Genomic DNA, 19637 nt, shown 5'->3' with positions numbered 1-19637 from the left:
ACTTCTCTGTCTTGGATGAGGGGGATCCAGTAACTCTCCCACCTCCTATGAATTGTAGAAAGTTGATGGTCCAGAAAGGTATCACCGTGAGAACCCGAGCCTTGCTAGAATGAGTTTAGTCAATACTACAACTCTCTAAAGTTCTTATTTGTTGTCCAAAATTCATCTGCACAGCACTGTGTTTTATTTGCTGTTTGCATTTGGTATCATCTGGATGTTTGTTTCTTCAAACTTCTACTAGTCCAAATTGTTTTATGTGAATTTTTAACCATATTTACTTCACCTGCGGCAACATTTTCCCAAACACCTACATGACTTCTCAATGAGATGTAGGCATTTGGGGCCAGATTATGAGGTGCCAAGCTCCCATTGAAATCAAGGGGAAACCTTTGGTTGTCATTTACTCTGGTGCAAATCAGTGGGAAGTGCTACTATTCTGGCTTGTGGTCCCCCCAATTTGCACAAGAGTAAATGACAACACCAGGGGCGAGGCAGTGAAAAATCAAGCCCTAATTCCTTCCTTCTTACTACGTAGGAGGCTGAAGGTATCATTAAACATAAGTATCTCTTTGTTTGCTAGACTTCATTTTTAGGTTCAAACCTATATTCAGTAAGTTAATGTCAACAGAGACCCTATAATGTCCAGAAAAAGCATTGTCTTTCTCCGTGGAGTCAGCTCTTCTGGGATGGCACAGGCTCACAACACTCTTCCCTGCAGGCTGTTTGGACTGGTTTTCTACTTTGGGATATTTCATCCTGTTTCACTGCGTTTGGGTGATTTGGGTGGAGGAGATTCTTGGAATGGTGCCACAATCACAAACATGTGGGATTTGGTTTGCAAAGGTTAATTCAGACTGTGTTGGGTTTTAGTTCAGGTCACCTGTGTTCATGCCAGCTGATTGTTTGGGGAATGGCTGTTCCTCTCACCAGTCCCAGAATTCCATGCAAACAAGGCTATTCATGGAGACACTGGAGTATGTGTGATCTGTGACTCTCTAGGCAGGTAGAAGAAACAGCCGCATGTGACTAAGGTGACCAATTGAACCCCACTAACAGCTGATGTGCTAGCAAATAGTCACAGTGAACAGCTCACAGGCTGAAATTTGTTTGCATAAACTATTCATCCAACAGATCTGGATAGAGAATGCATTGGCAAAAATCTTTGGATAATTTATAAACAGTAAAAGTACAACATTCATTGGCTACGTTATAGATAATGAAGAGTTCTGTTTCTGTGTCTCTAAGCGACTACGGCTCAGTCTGTGTTAGATGCATTTCCTGACTTCCGAGAGCTTTTCTTTGCAACCTTATTAACATGCTTTTAACATAGCTTGTTTGTGTCACTTTGTCAACCCCAAGTATTCAAAATCATGAGTTGGGCCACAAAATATCATGATTGGCTTAAAAAGTCATTTAAAAAACCCAGTACATTTGGGGTTCTTTTTGTTTTCCTTGTATTTTCTGAGCCTCTAGGGTACACCTAGGGCATGCTTTCAAAGCTTTTCTCTGCACCCAGGAGGGCTAGAAATTTGATATTTTTTTTAATGAAAGCTGAGTTTCTCAGCAGATAACATGCTTCCAAGAGCTGCAGCTTCAAGAACAGCAAATATCATGAGACTTGTGAGAAAATCATGAGTTGGCAGCCGTGGTGTGTGTGTGTGTGTGTGTACATACATATTATATATACACATATTAAATATACACGCATGTACATGAGAATAGGTTGTGATCACGGGGCCCACAAATTTACCCTAACTGTGAGCTCAACTGTGAGATGTGAGTGAAAGTTCACTAGAAAAATAAAGGGTGATGGGAAAAGGTGCAAAAGGGAGACAGATGAACTTAATTAGTCCAAACAAAAAAGCCTCCTGCTATAACGCAAAAACTGGGTTAAGAGGGGGACAGGCTATTCTGCCCAGCTCCTTAGGCAGCTTTCAGAGAAAAGGAGTTGCCTGCCAACAACTGCTTCACCATCATGGCTGTTGCTCCCACTGTCCTCTGGGGCCCTAGGATCCAGCCTAAAGCTGTTGGGCCTTCGTCATTCTGATCCTGGGAGATGTCCTGACCAGACTGGGCCAGAAAGAGGGAGCCAGATGCCATTGTCACCTCTGCTGGCTTCAGTTAAATTCCAGACCCCACCTGGGATGTGAGACTTGGTCACCCTCCAGCCTTCATGTAGCCTTTTCTTTCCCATCCTCTCCTTCTCCTTCTGCATTCTGTCTAATAAGAGTCTGCCTCGCCAGCCAGGATTGCATATTTTGCAACATTTGTGAATCTGTGATCAAAGAGGCTGTTAAAAGCAATGCTCTAAGCAGCCTGATGCTGGTACAAATTTGCTAGGTCTCAGAGTGGCTAATAAGACCATGTGCCATGCCTTGGTTTTCCAGCAGTGAGCTTGGAAGTCAAAGTCAACAACAGACACAGAAGCTGCTCTATTTTTATTTTATTTTTTTAATCTTTGCTGTTTTTTGCTCTCCCCTCATGTGCATTTGTTTTGTTTTGTCTTCTAGGAAACAGGATCTGATTTTAACAGCTCCAGCCCATCTCAACTAACTTTTTCTCCTTTCCCTAAAAGGACAGTTATTACCCTCTAAGAGACTGTCAAACAAAGGGGTTCTTCCTTCTCAAGACACTCCCCAGCTAACAGGGGCAGCTCTAGCAATTTGGCTGCCCCAAGCAGTCATGCGTGCGGGAGGTGCACCGGAGCCGGGGGACCAGTGGACCTCCCGCAGGCATGACTGCAGAGGATCAGCTGGTCCCGCGGCTCCAGTGGACCTCCCACAGCTGCGGAGGGTTCGCTGGTCCGGTGGCTCCGGTGGAATATCTGCAGGCATGTCTGCGGGAGGTCCACCCGAGCCGTGGGACCAGCGCACCCTCCGCAGGCATGACTGCGGGAGGTCTGCCGGACCCGCCTGCCGCCCTCCAGGGAAAATGCCGCCCCACGCGCGCGCTGGGGTCTGGAGCCAGCTAAAGGGGAAGGGAGCGAGGAATGGTGTTAAAATGAAAGCCTCACATAATACTTGATATTTCAGATCCAGAACTGTTTTGCCTTCTTTTCTGTATCTTTAATAAAATGTTAAAAGGATTTTTAATGGTGTGTTTGCCATGGTGCTAATCAGGGTGAAGTCTCTGTACACCAAACCCTGAACCTGGTTTAAAACTCTTTAATGTTGGCCAGTGACAGGGTCAGGTTAACACCTTTGACTCTTTGGCCCCACTTATTCCACCAAAATTAACTCACCAAAGTATGCGCATGTAAAAAATATTATCCAGTAAATATTTACCTAGTGTAAAATTCCCCTTTAAACAATTTTCAGAAACCTTTAGAAAAGCCGTTGCTGGCTTGAATGAACTTGTCAGAGAGTGACTGCAGCAATAAGTTCTCAAACTTTAGAAGCTCTTTTTAAATTGGCAGGAAAATAAGAAACAAATATTAACCTATAAGCAATCAACATGGCTTGAAAAAAGTTGTGCACCTGCATTAGGCTTTGTTCCCTGAGGCATAATTATGACAGGCCTATTCAGAGGAGGAAGATTACCCAATGCCTCAATGACTATGTTTAGAATAACCTGTTTCTGATAGAGCTACAGTCTGTGACTCCTACTTTCTCTTTAAGATGTCAATTGAACACTCTTTCCCCAGCTGCATGGGTGTAGCTAGCATATGCTATAACATGGAATCTTTCATTTCTTGGGGTAATTTTTTAGAAAGTAAACAGTTGGGCATTCCCCCTTCTTTAGGTATTTGGTAGCACACTGCTACACATTGAACTGTAGAATAGTGTTCAGGTAACATGGGCAAAATACTAGAAAAGATAATGAAGACGATAAATCCTGCTCTCATTGGAGGGTGAACTAAATTATAGGCTTTTTCCTTCCGCTCTGAGCTCTGTGATTATATTATATGTATATACATGTACACACATTATGGAGCAGAGGTAGTCACTCCATAGGAAGCTTTCAGCTGAGTTTCCACTTTAAACCCAGTTTTGTCTTGCATTCTAAAATCTAGATGGCTTTATTGGTCTCCAAATTGGTAGGTTAGTGCTGAGGCTTGGGCAGAATTTGCAGTTAATTGGACAAGGGATTCCTGATGATGGCTTGATAAAAATAGATACTCACCTGAGTTCCAAAAGTCTTCTGGTGTTTCCTTTGCTACCTTGTAAGGGAGGAGAGAGAGATTAATCAAACTTTACTGAGCTCCCAGGGCCCAGTAGTTCATGTCAAGATTACAGAAGCTCTTAATATTTTTTTAATATGACCAGGGACTGTCAGCTACAGTGAACCTAGCATGGGCTGATGATGCCTGCTGGCAAATTATGCTCCTCTCTCTTCCAGGATGTTCTCAGAATGTAAGTCATTATTACCAGCCATGCTTATATTGAGGATCATCTTACCCCATGAATAGTTCCATTGAAATCAGTTGGAATACTGGTAGAGTCAAAAATGACTCATTGTGAATAGCAGCATCACGACATCGCTCTAAGGAGGTTTGTCCGTAGAATGAAAGAGGATTTGAGAGACTGGATTGTGTGAGTGCCATCTGCCTGCTAAGGGATCTGTAGCCTCCTGCGGTGGTCAGGGGCATGGGGCCCGAGCCAGAAGGAGGCAGTACATCCTCAACGTCTGCCTCCTGGGGCCAGGGGTAGGGAAGAGGGCTGGCTGACAGCCAGCGTGACTGGATGGCCCAGAGCATGGAGCAAATCCGTCTGGCAGAGAGTTTTACAATGGAGCTGCTCATCCCAGAGGGAAGAAGACTCAGGGGGGTTCTTCTCCACCCAAGCTCTCCAGGCTTAGACTAACTCAATGAATAAACGTCAAAGCTCGTCTGTTTAGATGATTCTCACTGCGTTGATCAGTTTTCAGGTAAGCAAGAATGAGAAAAAAGCATTTCCCAGTAGCTGTATTCACACTTGTGATAGTAAAGATCCTCAGCATGGCGTGACTGTTGGCAAAGAGACCTGGGTCACACTGTGGCAGGGTTCCAGTAATTATATTCAGCGATACAATTAGACATGGCAGGAATCTTATTATATGCACTAATCGCCAAGTGTAGGCAGTCGCTTGCACAATGCTACTCACTCATAGCTCATGAGTGCCTGGACTCCAGCTAAGCATCCGCTCAGATGGGTGGACGCTCAGTTACTGAACATTGAGGAGATGTTGGCATAAGTAAATAATGAGGCAGCAGAAGAAAGGAGCACCCAAGACTGTGAGAACAAATGTCACAGAGAACGTTTGATGCCTTCTGAGGCCCATGCTGCAACAGGTGGCAGGCCTTGTGGGTAGTCTGGTCCAGAGTGCTGCCTGTCTTCACCGGTTGTTACAGAGAGGTGGCATTTTGCTAAAGGCAATGTGAGCTAAAGAAAAAGGATTAAAAATGTGCAGGTTGGCAACAACCATATTTTCAATCTTCAATTGAGAGAACAAACCCATGTTGCCAAACAATGTCCCTTTGAAAACAAAAAGCGTTGCAAACTTTTCCTTTTAAACCAAACACAAAAACCATTTAAATCCAACCAGATTTTAATTTTCACTTGAGAAACCAGCAAGGAACAAACAAAATGACTCTTTTGTAAAAAGGTGCTGATACACTTTTAATGATTTTTTTAAAAATGTGTCTGTTTCAAATACCGGGTGGGAACAAAGCTGAATTTCTTGTTGAAATTGCTAAGCAATGGCCCGTGGAAGCACATTGAAAACAGCTTATAGCTGCAAAGTGAGGTCTGTGCATGACAAGGCCACTGGTCAGGAACCACGGTACTTTCTACCATCAGGTAAAGCTTGTCTGTGCAAAGCTTTCACAGGGGCTGGTCCACGATTGTGGAAGGAACTTCCTCAGGAACTAAGGATCATCACCAACCTCCTCACCTTCCGCTCCAAGAGCATGATGCACTTCTCCGATCTGCCTCCTCTAACACAAACACAGAGCAGCGCGAACACGTTAACCGAACAAAAACGAAAGGAAAATCGACGAAAACCAAATAGATGAGTTGACGAGAGAGAGACTGAACCACACATGACACATAATTCAGTGCATAACTGGAAATCATTCAGCTACCATGCTGGGAAAGGGGTAAGAACCTATTGAGAAGAGAAGTGAATTCTTTATCATGAAAATGTGTTTTCTGCAGGGGGAAAGTGTTAACAAAGTTAACTGCACCAAAATTAGCTTCCTAACAAAGATTTATGAAAGAGGGTTTTTAATTATTTTTATAAATTCAATTTTCACGTATTTTTCAATTTGACACTTTTTAATCAAACAACAGCAAATTCTACAAAAGGAAGGTTAGTTTTTAATTTATTTCTTGTCCTCCTGAAGTGGCCCATTGAGGCATGTGGGGTGTGGGGGAGTTCACACCTTTCCCACATCTGTTGTTTCAGGCTCTCTGTCTCTGGATTCAGAAGGTGTATTCATAACCAAATGAGCTAAAAGCAGAGAGTTAGATTTTTTTTTAAATGAAGCCTTGAGTTTTGATTGAGCTGAAGTCAGTGGGAGCTGCAGGTGCTCAGCACTTTTGGAAGTCAGCCCACTTATTTAGGTGCCTGAATAAGGATTCCATAGCCTATATTTTGGATAATATTTTTTAATCTTGTCCTAATTGCTTTTGTTTGCATTCAGTTGAGGAACTCAGCTGTACTATTAAGGCACTCAAATCTAATAATATGGCTTCAGTACTGTCAACCCCAAGCATTCAAAAATCATGAGTCTAGTCTCAAAAATCATGAGACTGGCTTTAAAATTGTGAGATTTTTTAAAAATAATAAAACTATGTAGGATTCCCTCATTTTCCTTCTGGGCCTTCAGGCTGCCCATAGGTCACATGTTCAAGCATTTCTCTGCAACTATGAGGACTAGAAATTTACTTTTTCTTAAATCAAAGCAGAGTGTCTCAGTTAATCTCAGGACTCCAGGCGCTCGGGACAAATATCGCAAGATGTATCAAGGTTGGTAATCTTAGCTGTGTGCTTTTCACTGTTTTACATTAATCCAGGAAATGAAGGATTAATAGATTCTGGGTGAGATATTCTACATAGGCTAATCTTGCATCCACTGAGTTGCTCTCACATTCTTATTGGCTAGGGTCACTGAAAGGTGAAAGTTGTTTACGGCTCTTGCCTCTGTTACACTAGCTAAAACTAGTTCCTGTGACTTTCACAAGAGAATTTGGTTTAGTCTGATGCTAGGGAGAGCTCTCTGGATGCAAGCAACACTGCTGCATGAAACTCCAACTCTGGCATCTTCTTTCTAATCTCATGCTGAGTGGGAGCTTTCTTCAGGATGTCAGTGCTGGCCCCACCTCTTGCTCCCATGCTATGGCAGAGGGAAAGAAGGGGTTCAAAGTGGAGCCTGTGGCAAACGATGAGATTTTGTACCCAGAGTTCTGGAGCATTCACCTCCAGGGGGTTCAGTTAAGCAATTATAGATAGGGGGCTACCAGAAAATTCACAGCTAGACCCAGGTTTGAATTCCAAGCACCCTCCACACACACACACAGCCCTGAGGGTTCGGGAGGAATCAGAAGTTTGCCATGCAATCTCAACTTTTGTTTAAAAGAAAAAATAAGTTTTTAGCCCTTATGGCTGTGGAGAAAGACTTGAAAATGTGAAGTGAGTGCACCCTAAAGGTTCAGAAAAAGGACTCAAAATCTATTATTTTAAAACAATCTCATGATTTTTAAGCCAGTCTCATGACTTTTGGTGGCCTGAACCATGATATTTAAATGACTGAGGTTGGCAAAACAGTTGTATAGATGTAACACTTTAAAACTAGGGGAAAGCACTAGATCAGAATATACATTGGCCCAATCTGCCCTAATTCCAAACTATCATTGAGGAGGTCAAATAAAATCTGAAAGTGTGCTGCTGAAAAATATAGTTTGCAATCAACCATCTTTCTGTTGATTTCCCCCACATTCCCTTGATCTCACTGTGCCAGAGCAGTTAGCCATTGGTTTATCTAATGCGATAGAGTCTTGCTTGGCAGACATTTTCTTATAGGCAGTAAGGAATTAGCCTTTACTAGAACCCGTGGAACTCGTTGCCAGGGGATGCTGTGAAGGTCAAAAGTATAACTGGGTCCAAAAAAGAACTAGATATGTTCACTGAGGATAGGTCCATCAATTGCTATTAGCCAAGAAGCTCAGGGATGCTGTGGGTGTGCCCAGCCGCTGTTTGCCAGAAGCTGGGACTGGATTAGATGGACCATTGGACTGATCCAGTATGGCCATTCTTATGTTCTTAGAGCTAATATGGCCAAATTCTGCCCTTAGGTGCTGAGATTCTACTCCTACCAATTTTAATGGGAACCGCTTCTGCACACTCAAAAATAGAATTTCCTTTGATATATTTTGGGGTCAAAGGTAGAAAATGCAGAAAATCTTTATTACATTCACAAAAGCCCCACAATAAATGGTGGAAGATGTACTGTTTAGTATGAACAAGAAAAGCACACAGACTGGGTCAGCTTTCCCACCCCCTTACCCTGGTGCAAATCTGTAAGAACATAGAATGGCCCTTCTGGGTCAGACCAATGAATCATAGAATGTTAGGGTTGGAAGGGACCTCAAGAGATCATTGAGTCCAAGCCCCTGCTCAAAGCAGGACCAATCCCCAAAAGGCCCCCTCAAGGACTGAATTCACAACCCTGGGTTTAGCAGGGTTGTGAATTCAAACCACTGAGCTATCCCTCCCCCTGTCTAGTTAGCCCAGCCCAGAATTATATCTTCTGACAGTGGCCAATTCTAGGGGCTTCAAAGGGAATGAACAGAACAGGGCAATGATCGAGTGTTCCATCCCATCAGCCAGTCCCAGCTTCTGGCAGTCAGACACTAGGGACACCCAACGCATGCAGTTGTGTCCCTGACCATCTTGACTAATAGTCATCGATGGACCTGTCCTCCATTAACTTATCTAATTCTTATTTGAACCCAGTTATACTTTTGGCCATCACAGCATCCCCTGGTTGACTGTATGTTGTGTGAAGTACTTCCTTTTTTTTGTTTTTGTTTTAAACCTGTTGCCTATTCATTTCATTGGGTGACCCCTGGCTCTTGTGTTAAGTGAAGGAGTAAATAACGCTTCCTTATTTACTTTCTACACACCAGTCATGATTTTACAGACTTATATCCCCCATTAGTTGTCTCTGTTCCAAGCTGAAAAGTCTCAGTCTTTTTAATGTCTCCTCTTGTGGAAGCTGTTCCATACCCGTAATCATTTGTGTTGCCTTTTTCTTTACCTTTTCCAATTCTAATATATTTTTTGAGATGGTGCGACCAGAACCGCACACAGTATTCAAGGTGTGGGCAAACCATGGATTTATATAGTGGCATCATGTTTTATTTATTTTTATTTTATTATATAGATCCCTTTCCTAATGGTTCCTAACATCCTGTTCACTTTTTTGACTGCCACTGCAGATTGTGCCGATGTTTTCAGAGAACTATTCACAGTGTTTCCAAGATCACTTTCTTGACTGGTAACAGCTCATTTAGACCCCATCATTTTGTAAGTGTAGTAGGGATTATGTTTTCCAATGTACATTACTTTGCTTTTATCAATACTGAATTTCATCTGCCATTTTGTTGCCTGGTCACCCAGTTTTGTGAGATCCCTTTGTAACTCTTCACAGTCTGCTTTGGACTTAACTATCTTGAGTAATTTTGTATCGTCTGCAAATTTTGCCACTTTTTTCCAGATCATTTATGAATATGTTGGACTGCACTGGTCCCAATACACATCCCTAGGGGACACTGCTATTCTGAAAACTGACCATTTATTCCTACCCTTTGTTTCCGATCTTTTAACCAGTTACTGAACCATGAGAGGACCTTCCCTCTTATCCCCATGACTGCTTACTTTACTTAACAACCTTTGGTGAGAGACCTTGCCAAAGGCTTTCTGAAAGTTCAAGTACACTATATCAACTGGATCACCCTTGTCCACATATTTATTGACCCCCATCCAAGAATTCTAATAGATTGGTGAGGCATGATTTCTCTTTACAAAAGCCGTGTTGACTCTTCCCCAACAAATTGTGTTAATCTACGAGTCTGATAATTGTTCTTTACTATCATTTCAACCAATTTGCCTGGTACTGAAGTTAGGCTTACTGGCCTGTAATTGCTGAAATCAACCTCTGGAGACTTTTTAAAAAATTGGCATTACATTAGCTACCATCCAGTCATCTGGTACAGAAACTGATTTAAGTGATAGGTTACATACCACTGTTAGTAGTTCTGCAATTTCACATTTGAGTTCCAATAGCCCAATGTGTAGGTTCTATGTTGTTCATTCCAAGCAGCCATTTTCTTTATTTTGGTCATTTATTTTAGCTCTGCTGAGTGCAATGGAGTTACGGCCAGTGGAATGTCAGAGATCCTAGAGAGCACCCCCTCCTGGCTACCCGCTAGGATGGCTGTGACAGGAAGCCAAGCCTCTTTGCGTGGATCCCTTGGGGCTGCAGCCCTGCTGGCCTCTCCCTTGGCCTCTTGACACATTTTCTGGGCACTGACTCTGAGTCCCCTGCTCGGAAAGGGGGCTCCTTAGCCCACCTGCACTAGCTCCCCAAGCACAGCACTGACCCCAGATACCCCAGTTACTTCAGTGCACCATCTCCAACAACTCCCCAATGATGTGACACTTCTGGCTACAGTGTGCCTCTCTCAGGGCACACAGTCATTGTGAAGCAGCCAACACACACACACACCCCTCACAGAGTCTAACACATTTGTTCTCTTTTATACTTAATCTTGTAAAGCCCAGGAGAGCACAGACCACCCCAAGTAATAAACATCTGAAACCTCAGTGTCCCTCACCAGCTCACTCTCCCCTCATGAGCCTGTGGGGACACACCTGGGTGCAGGCAGGCAGGCAGCTGTTACATGGTGAGTGTCTGCCCCTCATGGCCTGGACAAAATGGACCCCTGAGCAGATCAGCCTGGCCATTTTAAAACTTTCCACTCCCCACCCACCCACCCAGCCACACGTCAGGTGGCCACCCCTGCCAGCTTCCCCACATGAACACAGATCCCTGTCAGGTGACTTTGTTGCCAAGGTGACCATCCCCTAAACAGTCTTTCTGGGCAGGGACCAGTCTTTTGTCTAGAGCAAATAGATTTCCAACAATTGGGTGCTTAGAGTCAAGGACCTTCTGTTGCTGTTCTTTTACCACAAGCCTTTCAAACCAAAAGGGGGACAGAGAGACCCCAGAGAAGGCAGAAGGCTGCACATTCAACACAGAGTTTGCAGCCTCTCACACCGAATTCACAAATTGTACAGACATCTTCCCAATACATCACATGGAATCACACTGGTGTAATGGAGCAGATCCCCTGAGACAACAAACCTTACTGGAATCCATCACCCATCCCTTATTTAATTGCCATTTAAATAACATATACTTGTGCATTGTTTCTAAATAAGAGAATACCTCTACAGGGAAGGAAACAATCTTGTGCTACCCCTGGGGTATTTCCCATTTCTCGTTTCCCTGATTATATAAATGAAAATGTTAACACATTTGGAATGCATATTAGAATGGATAATTTCTTTGCTGATCAAATAGGAAGGCATTAAAACAATGAGAAGAAAGAAATGTATTCATATATATGTGAGACCCATGTTTTCAAACAAAAAGGACTACCATGGATTTTGGCAGTTTCTTCCATACAAGTATGCATTCCTAATCAGGCAGATAAAGCCTAAGGGCTTTTTAATTAGCAGTTTCTGAGAGGCAAACCAGCTTATAGGAGGTTCTGTCTTGCGTAATACCTAATAGAAAGTTCAGAGCGCCTCCCCAATGCATACGAGTGTCTTCTTTCCCTGCCTTGGCGAAAACACTGTTGACGATAGCAGGTTCATCATAATTAGGAGTATGTTAACTAGGGCAAGCAATTCTGAACCAATTTGGGCGTCTAACTCTCTCCAGCTACTATTAGAGTTTATGTCTTGGGCAATCAGCTGCAATGGTGTTATTTTCTAATTGAATCCACAACTCCCTATATGTGAGATGTAAACAAATTGGTTAGAAAATGTGTGCAGCCTAGTGACGTTCTAGCTGCTTCTAATCCTTAGTCTTGACGAGGCCTTCGGCCTGCACCACTACAGTCAATGGGAACTTTGCTGTTGGCTTCTGTGGGCCCAGGATCCAGCCTGCTTAGGAAGAGAAATCACATCAGCTTTGCTGCAGATACTTTGATTAAGCAGCTGTTTACGGTCTTTCCCATTCTGCGGGTGAAGAGAACATTCAGACATGCAGCCTTAGTTATTTATATGGGAACATCTGCCAGCCACCCGAAATGACAGAGATGGAATGAGCACAAAAATAGCTACACCACTGTGATCAATCATTTCAGCCAATCACTGCTCAGCTCATTTGTGCTGTCAAAGGTGCTTCAAAAACAAATTAAAAAATAAATTCCAGTGGCAGAAAATGGAACATATGAAAATGAGAAGACAAAAATGATAAATGAATAGTGAATGAAATCCTGGTTCCATTGAATGGTGTCAAGTATCAGGAGGTAGCCGTGTTAGTCTGTATCCACAAAACCAACAAGGAGTCCGGTGGCACCTTAAAGACTAAGATTTATTTGGGCATAAGCTTTCATGGGTAAAAACCTTACTTCTTCGGACGCATCTGTTAGCCTTTAAGGTGCCACCAGACTCCTTGTGCTTTTGTGGTTCCACTGAAGTTGATGGCAAAACTATCACTGACCTTTGGTGAGGCTAGGACCTCACCCGAAAACTCCTCATAAGCTGTTAGGGTCCCGGACCCCAGGAAAGTGCCAAACTCTGTGGTGATCACAGCAGCATTTAGTTACACTGGATTGGCCATACCTGGCCCTTGTTTCTTGTCCAGGTAAGTGTGCTGCCTTTAGGAGTGGAAACATACCCAGTGGAAGGCCCCACGTTCTCCAGTGGGCAGTCATGCTGCCAGGTGAATGCAGGCACATTGTTCAGTGTATGTACCAGTTCTGTTGTGGAGTGCCTCGAGCCCCACTGAGAACAGGTCCCCGTTGTGCCCAGCGCAGTACAGACAGCCCCTGTCCCAAAGAGCTAATCAATGTGACAAGTGCTGCCTTCCCAGCTGGATGGTGCTGTGACGCTGGACCAGATGCGGAAGTCCTTACTCATACTGAGGGGGCAGTTTCTCTGACAGACAGCACCACTGAAGCTGATAGAGCTGCTCTCGTGAGCAAGTGTTCACCAGTGTGAGTAAGGGGCTAATGATCTAGCCCCCGGTGTTTTACTAGACTCACGTGCAAGGTGGCAGGGCAGGAGAAAGAAGAACACAGCAATAAAGCGTGCCCTGGCACAAGCAGCATGGAGTAAATGGCTGGGGTGTGCAGAAAGCCATCAATGTGGGTTACGACTCTTGCAGGACCAGAAGGTGTAGCTTCATGGCCCTGATATGTGGAAATAGACTCTAAATGCTCTGTCACTAGAAGCCTTTAATTTAGTACAGTGAGACTTAGTCATAAAGTAAAGAAGAAGCAGGTTTATTGGACATATCCGGCCTTGCGGTTCACCACGCCATGTCCCAGATCCTGTAAAACCTCAGGTGCATTGTTTGGGAGCTGTCTCTGCTTGGACAGATTCCCAAGTCCAGGCCTCGAAAAGGACTCTTTGCTGCAGACTATTGACACTACAGTGACTGCAGGGCAAATGGTGTGACAGATATTTCCCAGCCACTCCAGCATGGCAGCTCTCTTTAACCATGCTAACAAATAAACAGGACTTGCATGGGTTTGTGACAGCAGCGCCATGACAAAAATCTAGTAACTGGGCTTGTGCTAAGGCCTGGCAAAGAGCTATGAGTCCATCTGACCCTGAGAAATGTGCATTATGTAGCACCCCTGGGGCTAGGGAGGGATCAGGGCCTGTTGTGCTAGGCACTGTACACACCTCTAGGGAGACAGTCCCTACCCCAAAGAGCGTACAGTGTAAGCTTTCGGTTGTGTGACCCATAAATCCACTCCACAACAAATTGACATTTACTCCATGGATTTTACAGAAGCTCTAATCTGAGTGATCTGAGCTGGGTGGGCAGTGAACAATCTGGGTCTGTCTATTGCTACCATCACCAGAGTATCAAAGTACTTCCCAGGTAAATTAAATGGGTGTGGCATGGCCCCTCGTGGATTTCATGAGTCTTCTGCTCTTCTCCCTTCCCTGGTAGTGGAGGCTCTGCTTGGGGGATTATACATGTATATGTTGTTTTCACCCACTGCAGTCTCTCCCCCATTAGTTGGCTCTGGTGGGACTGCTTTGGCCAAAAAGAGGGTCTTGCAGCACTCCTTGAAAGTGGTCAGATTTTAGATTAGTGCAAATCCATTGGAAGGTCATTCCACAGCTCAACCCCTTTAACAGCAAGTGCCTTGTCCCCAGCCCTTAAATGCTTCCTCTTGGCCTTTATAAGGTGCCCTATCCCAGAGGAGTGCAGTTGTCTTGCTGGATCATGGAGGGAGATGTGATCACTGATGTAACTGTGTCCTGCCCCACTAGCAGCTTTCAAGATCAGGTCCAAGGCTTGGAAGTGGCAGTGGAGCTGGGCTGGGAGCCAATGGAGAGATGGAAGCACAGGGGTAATGGAGAGGAAAAGGGCTGCCCTATTTGGCATGTGCTGGGGCCTTCAGACCCAGGTACAGCAAGTTAGAGTGCTCCTGTCTGGAGGTGACAAATGCCTGGATTGCAGTGACCAGATCTTTGCCCAGGAGGGAGAGGCAAAGATTTCTGCCCAGCAGGAGGTGGGGAAAGTCACTTTTGAAAATTGATAGTCCTTTGTCTTATGTATGAAGGGCTGAGTGAGAAAGGACCCAGAGGCTATTTGCTGAATGGGGGTAGTCGCCCTTGATGGAAGAGAGAACAGTGACCTGGCCAGTTCTTCCAAGTGTTTTCCCCTTCCAGCCAGCATCACTTCAGTCTCATCTGGGGTTTAGTGTGAGCTGGCTGATGGTCACCCAGGGCATGGTCTCTGCTAGGCATTGTGACATCAGAGCGATGGCATAGAGTACCGTGGTGGCATTGTTTGCTATGGAGCGTGTGGCACCTCACACCTCTCCAAGGGAGCTGGGGAGATGTTGAAGAGGAGAGGAACTGGATAGATCCCTCTGGGACCCTGCAGGTGAGGGCCATCAGGGAAGGGAGCAGTTGCCTATCATCACTCTGGGTCTCTTGGAGTGGAATAACTAACTGAAGCCATTGCAGTGCTGTGCCTCCTCCAGCAAGCAACGTGTCATGTAACTGGGCCAGCAGGGCACTGTCACTGGTGTTGACAGCTGCAGAGAGGTCAAGCAGTATCAGCATTGAGATGTGGCCTCCATCCATTACCATGAGATATTCGTGTATGTCGTGGAGATGCCCCCAAAGCACTGTATTTTGTTCGCTCGTAATCTCAGTGTGATCTCATCAGCAATGACGAGGGAGAGAGACCGTTGGCTTTAGTGGGAGTGCATAACAATGTTTCTAAAAGTGGGGAAAAGAGCTTTTACAATTAGCTGCTTTAATTGCAAACAGTGATGGCTAGAACAAAACCGGTATTTTCACACTCAATAAATTCTGAGGGGGAATGACCAGGCAAAAACGATATTTGGAGAGTTGGTTCCCTTCATTACTATTATTGCGGGCCGAACTAGGCAGTATTCTGTCAAATCCTTGTTCTTCCTGAATTTCAGTTGTTTATTTTTATTATTTTGTTCTATTTTTTCTTTGTATGAATGTTCTAAGTTTGAGCCCTGCTACCCAATCTTTATCCTGACTCATAATGTACTTAAGTGAAAATGATTTATCTTTGCTTTCATAGATTTATATTTATATTTGAAATACAAAGATTTTAAACCCAGAAGGGGCCATTATGATCATCTAATTCTAACCTCTTGTATACTCTGGCCCTAGAATTTCACCCGGTAAGTCCTGCATCAGGCCCATATATTGTGGTTGAGCTAGAGGTTTTTTGTTTTGTTTTGTTTTTTGAAAAAGACATCCAATCTTGATGTAGACTTCAAATGATGGACTTCAACCACATCCCTTGGTAAATTGTTCCAAAGGTTAATTATCCTTATCTAACTTTGGCTTCCAGCCATAGCATCTTGTTATGTCTTTGTCCAATAAATTAAAGAGCCATCTGCCCTCTGAAATCTCCTTCCCTTGTAGGTATTTGTGGCTTTGCTCAGGTCATCTCTCAGATTTCTCTTTGACAAGCTAAGTAGATTGGGCGGCTTAAATCTTTCAGTTTTTCCCAGACCTCATAGCAGTCTTGTGGCTCTTTTCGGAACCCTTTTGTCTCAGCTAACAAGTAATAAACATAATAAAAATATTCTTAATGCAAAACTGTGGTGAACTAAATTCCATGCAGCTAAAGAGTTTGCACGTCTTGTTCACATGGACAATGAACATTTTGATACCTGTGTCAATTCAATTCTACCTAAACCAGGGGTTCTCAGGACAAATTTTTGGTGGTCTCAGAGTGCGGCCACCAACTCTTGCTGGTGGCTGCTCTCACACTTTTTCCTAAAATACTTAATTAGTTTTAGGAAAAACAAATAAATATGCTCATACACACGGTCAAATCACTGTTATTTATTTATTGCTAGCTAGTAAGTCTGCTGTGAAAAGTGATACTAACAAACATACAAGTATCACTTTTCACAGCAGACTAACTCAGCCCAGGAAAGCCTAGGGACAAATTAAGCCCTGTATGGGGGGTTGGGGGAGGCAGCAGGGGCCAGGGACAATGGGGATGGATGGGTGGGGGGAGGCCAGGGAAGCAACGGGGGCTGGAGCCTGAAGCCCCATAGCCAAAGCCTGAAGCCCCATGCCCAGGGGACGGGGCCTGGGGATGGAGCCCAAAGCCATGTGGCTGGAGCCTGGGACCTGCTGCCGCACAGCCGGAGCTTGGGGATGGAGCCCGAAGTCTCATGGCTAGAACCTGCCACCCTGCCACCGCAGGGCTGAAGCCCAAAGTCTGAGCCCCACTGCCCCTGGGAAGGTGGGGAAATCATGGGCTGCCTGCTCCTCCAGCGTTGTGCCGCAAGTGCCTCCAGAGGGAGGCAGGGCCCAACCCCTGCTGGTGGCCCCAGCAACCAACACCAAGGCGCTGCGTCCAGAAGCAACAGGGAGCAGAGGGGCCGCTACCTTGCCCCCTCAATCACAGTCCAGGAGGCTGTGGCCACTAGAAAAGCCCCTGGTGGCCGTATGTGGCCACTGTGGCTGCCTTTGAGAAACACTGACCTAAACAATCTACTGTGCAGGTGGAGAACAATGTAGTGACTCAGGCTGGGCCAGGAGAAGTGAAGACTCTGTAATGGAATCCAGTGAAAGGGAGAAGGAGCAAAAGGAAACATTGGAGGTTTAGAAGAGACCTAAGTCTGAATTATTCTAACAACTCTGTGTCAGGAAACATATCCATGAAACCAAAGAGAAATAAAGTAAATCACACTTCAGAGTTATCACCTATAGACATTTAGACTGGGGACATTAATATTTCAGGTACTGCCACTTTCCTAAAAGAGCCATCAATGCCTGGAGGTAGAACAGCAACTAAAACAGTATCGCTTAATCTGGCAGATTGCTTAGCCTGATTCAGCAGACCCACACCAACCCATGTGCATGATTGGCCACACGAGCCTGTGCCAGGGCAGGGGAAGTCCATAGGAAAACACTGCTCGTTTGAGAGACAAGGGCCTGGGTAGGAACAGAAAAACCAAAGTGGCCCAGATGTTTATGTGTTGAGGAGAAGCTGATGCAATGCAACCACACTCGGCACAGTTCCCGAGTCTTCTGGCTCATGTGAGTGGTTCCTCAATGCATGAGCAATGTCATCAGTCAGAGAGGGACACCACCCAACAGTTCTCCACCCTTCCCATGCCCCGCAGCACTCCCGACCGACCGTGGGAAAGTTCTGACATGTCAAAGAACAACAGCCAATCTTCTGGCAGCAACACCTCCCTATCAGCTGGAAGGCAAGTGACACCATTCTCAGCAACTGGGTGTAAAGAAATCAAGCATGTAATGAGTCATTCACCTGCCCAAGCCTAGTGTAAGAATGCGACAGGGCCTCCTCAGGCTGCTGCTTGCTGGTGCTTCCACTTAACCACCCACAAATACATGGCTAAAAATGGCGCACGTTTACTTCAGCCTTCTCTGAAATTTCATGCAGGAATTAAAGTTCTGTGCATGTGCGCGCCCGTGCGCGTGGGTACCTGTGTGCGTTGTGTCTCAGAGTCACTGAGAGCCTGGATGAACCTCAGAACAGTCAGTGTTTGATTCTCATGAGCACCCTGAAATCCAGACGCTTTTGGGGGGACCTTTCCCAATGCTCTGGGTGTGCAATGGAGCAGAGGTTATTGTGTAAGTTTGGCACTACCAGCAAAAGACCCCTTGCAAACTAAGCACAAGGGACACTGCAAATATTGCCTGAGGGTTCAGGCATGAGCCCTGCTGCACACCCCTGCAGAGAGACCCGTTACTCCTCTGTGTGAGCTTCCTGTATCACAGAGACTTGCAAATGGAGAGCAACTGATGCCAGGTGGCTGTTCCCCCTCCCACACAGCTGGGCAGCAGGGCCAAGCAGTGAATGGAGGTTTGGCTCTGACCCACACTGTGCAACAGCCAGCACCCACAGCCTGAGCAGAGGAGCAAACCCTCTGCACCAGGCAAAGGACTGGTGCCGATCACTCCCCCAGGAAGCAGGGACTCAGTGGAGCCTCCCAGTCCCTCTCTGGTTCCTGCATGGCTCCCAGGGCAGCACAGGCTCCTTGGGCAGGAGTGACATACACGCCTAGACTCTCCACTCCAGCTCAGCTAGTGCAGAAAGGGTGGGGGCAGCCCAGCAGGAAGCCAGAGCCCCCAACCCCCAACGAGTTAGAATGGCACAGGGGCAGCTCTAACACACCCCAATGGCACGGAGCCCCTAGAGCTCAGGATTGGAGCGTGGCCGAGCTCCACACCACCAAGTCTCCATCCCACCCAAGCCCTGCCCAGAAGACAGCCCGTACTCCCTCTCACATGGGGGCAGAGGGTGACTGACACAGGACATGGAGGATCCGGCACTTTCAGAGAGCCCCCTGTGCAGGGGAGTTTTCTGCTGACTGTCTCTGGCTACACCATGCTGCCGGCCCATCAGAAAGTGGCCTTAGCAGCCCTGCTGGGAATGTGGCCCATGGTATCTCCCCAGGAGGAGCATGTTCTGTGCTCCATGGGCCTGTTTCTGGCCCACCTACACAAGCCATGGGGTGGGGGCACCTGTGCAACGTGATGTGGTCCTGCCCCTTCTCCTCCCCAGCCCCGGATGAGCTCCATAGAATCATAGAATCTCAGGGTTGGAAGGGACCTCAGCAGGTATCTAGTCCAACCCCCTGCTCTAAGCAGGACCAACCCCAACTAAATCATCCCAGCCAGGGCTTTGTCAAGCCTCACCTTAAAAACCTCTAAGGAAGGAGATTCCACCACCTCCCTAGGTAACCCATTCCAGTGCTTCACCACCCTCCTAGGGAAATAGTTTTTCCTAATATCCAACCTAGACCTTCCCACTGCAACTTGAGACCATTACTCCTTGTTCTGTCATCTGGCATCACCAAGAACAGTCTAGATCCATCCTCTTTCGAACCCCCTTTCAGGTAGTTGAAGGCTACTATCAA

The 19637-nt window shown here is 45.6% G+C and overlaps 1 long non-coding RNA gene across 1 annotated transcript; it reads left to right on the top strand.

Annotated features, from left to right (window-relative positions):
* The first annotated feature begins 15023 nt into the window (after nucleotides 1–15023).
* LOC120392996 lies at nucleotides 15024–18129 on the top strand. The gene is made up of 2 exons (XR_005591847.1): nucleotides 15024–15124; nucleotides 17250–18129. It is a non-coding gene; the product is annotated as an uncharacterized LOC120392996 (long non-coding RNA).
* The last annotated feature ends 1508 nt before the right edge of the window (nucleotides 18130–19637 follow it).

Source organism: Mauremys reevesii, unplaced genomic scaffold (assembly GCF_016161935.1).
Source record: "Mauremys reevesii isolate NIE-2019 unplaced genomic scaffold, ASM1616193v1 Contig132, whole genome shotgun sequence".
In the NCBI taxonomy this organism is placed as follows: domain Eukaryota; kingdom Metazoa; phylum Chordata; order Testudines; family Geoemydidae; genus Mauremys; species Mauremys reevesii.
This window is presented reverse-complemented; position numbering and strand designations above follow the sequence as displayed.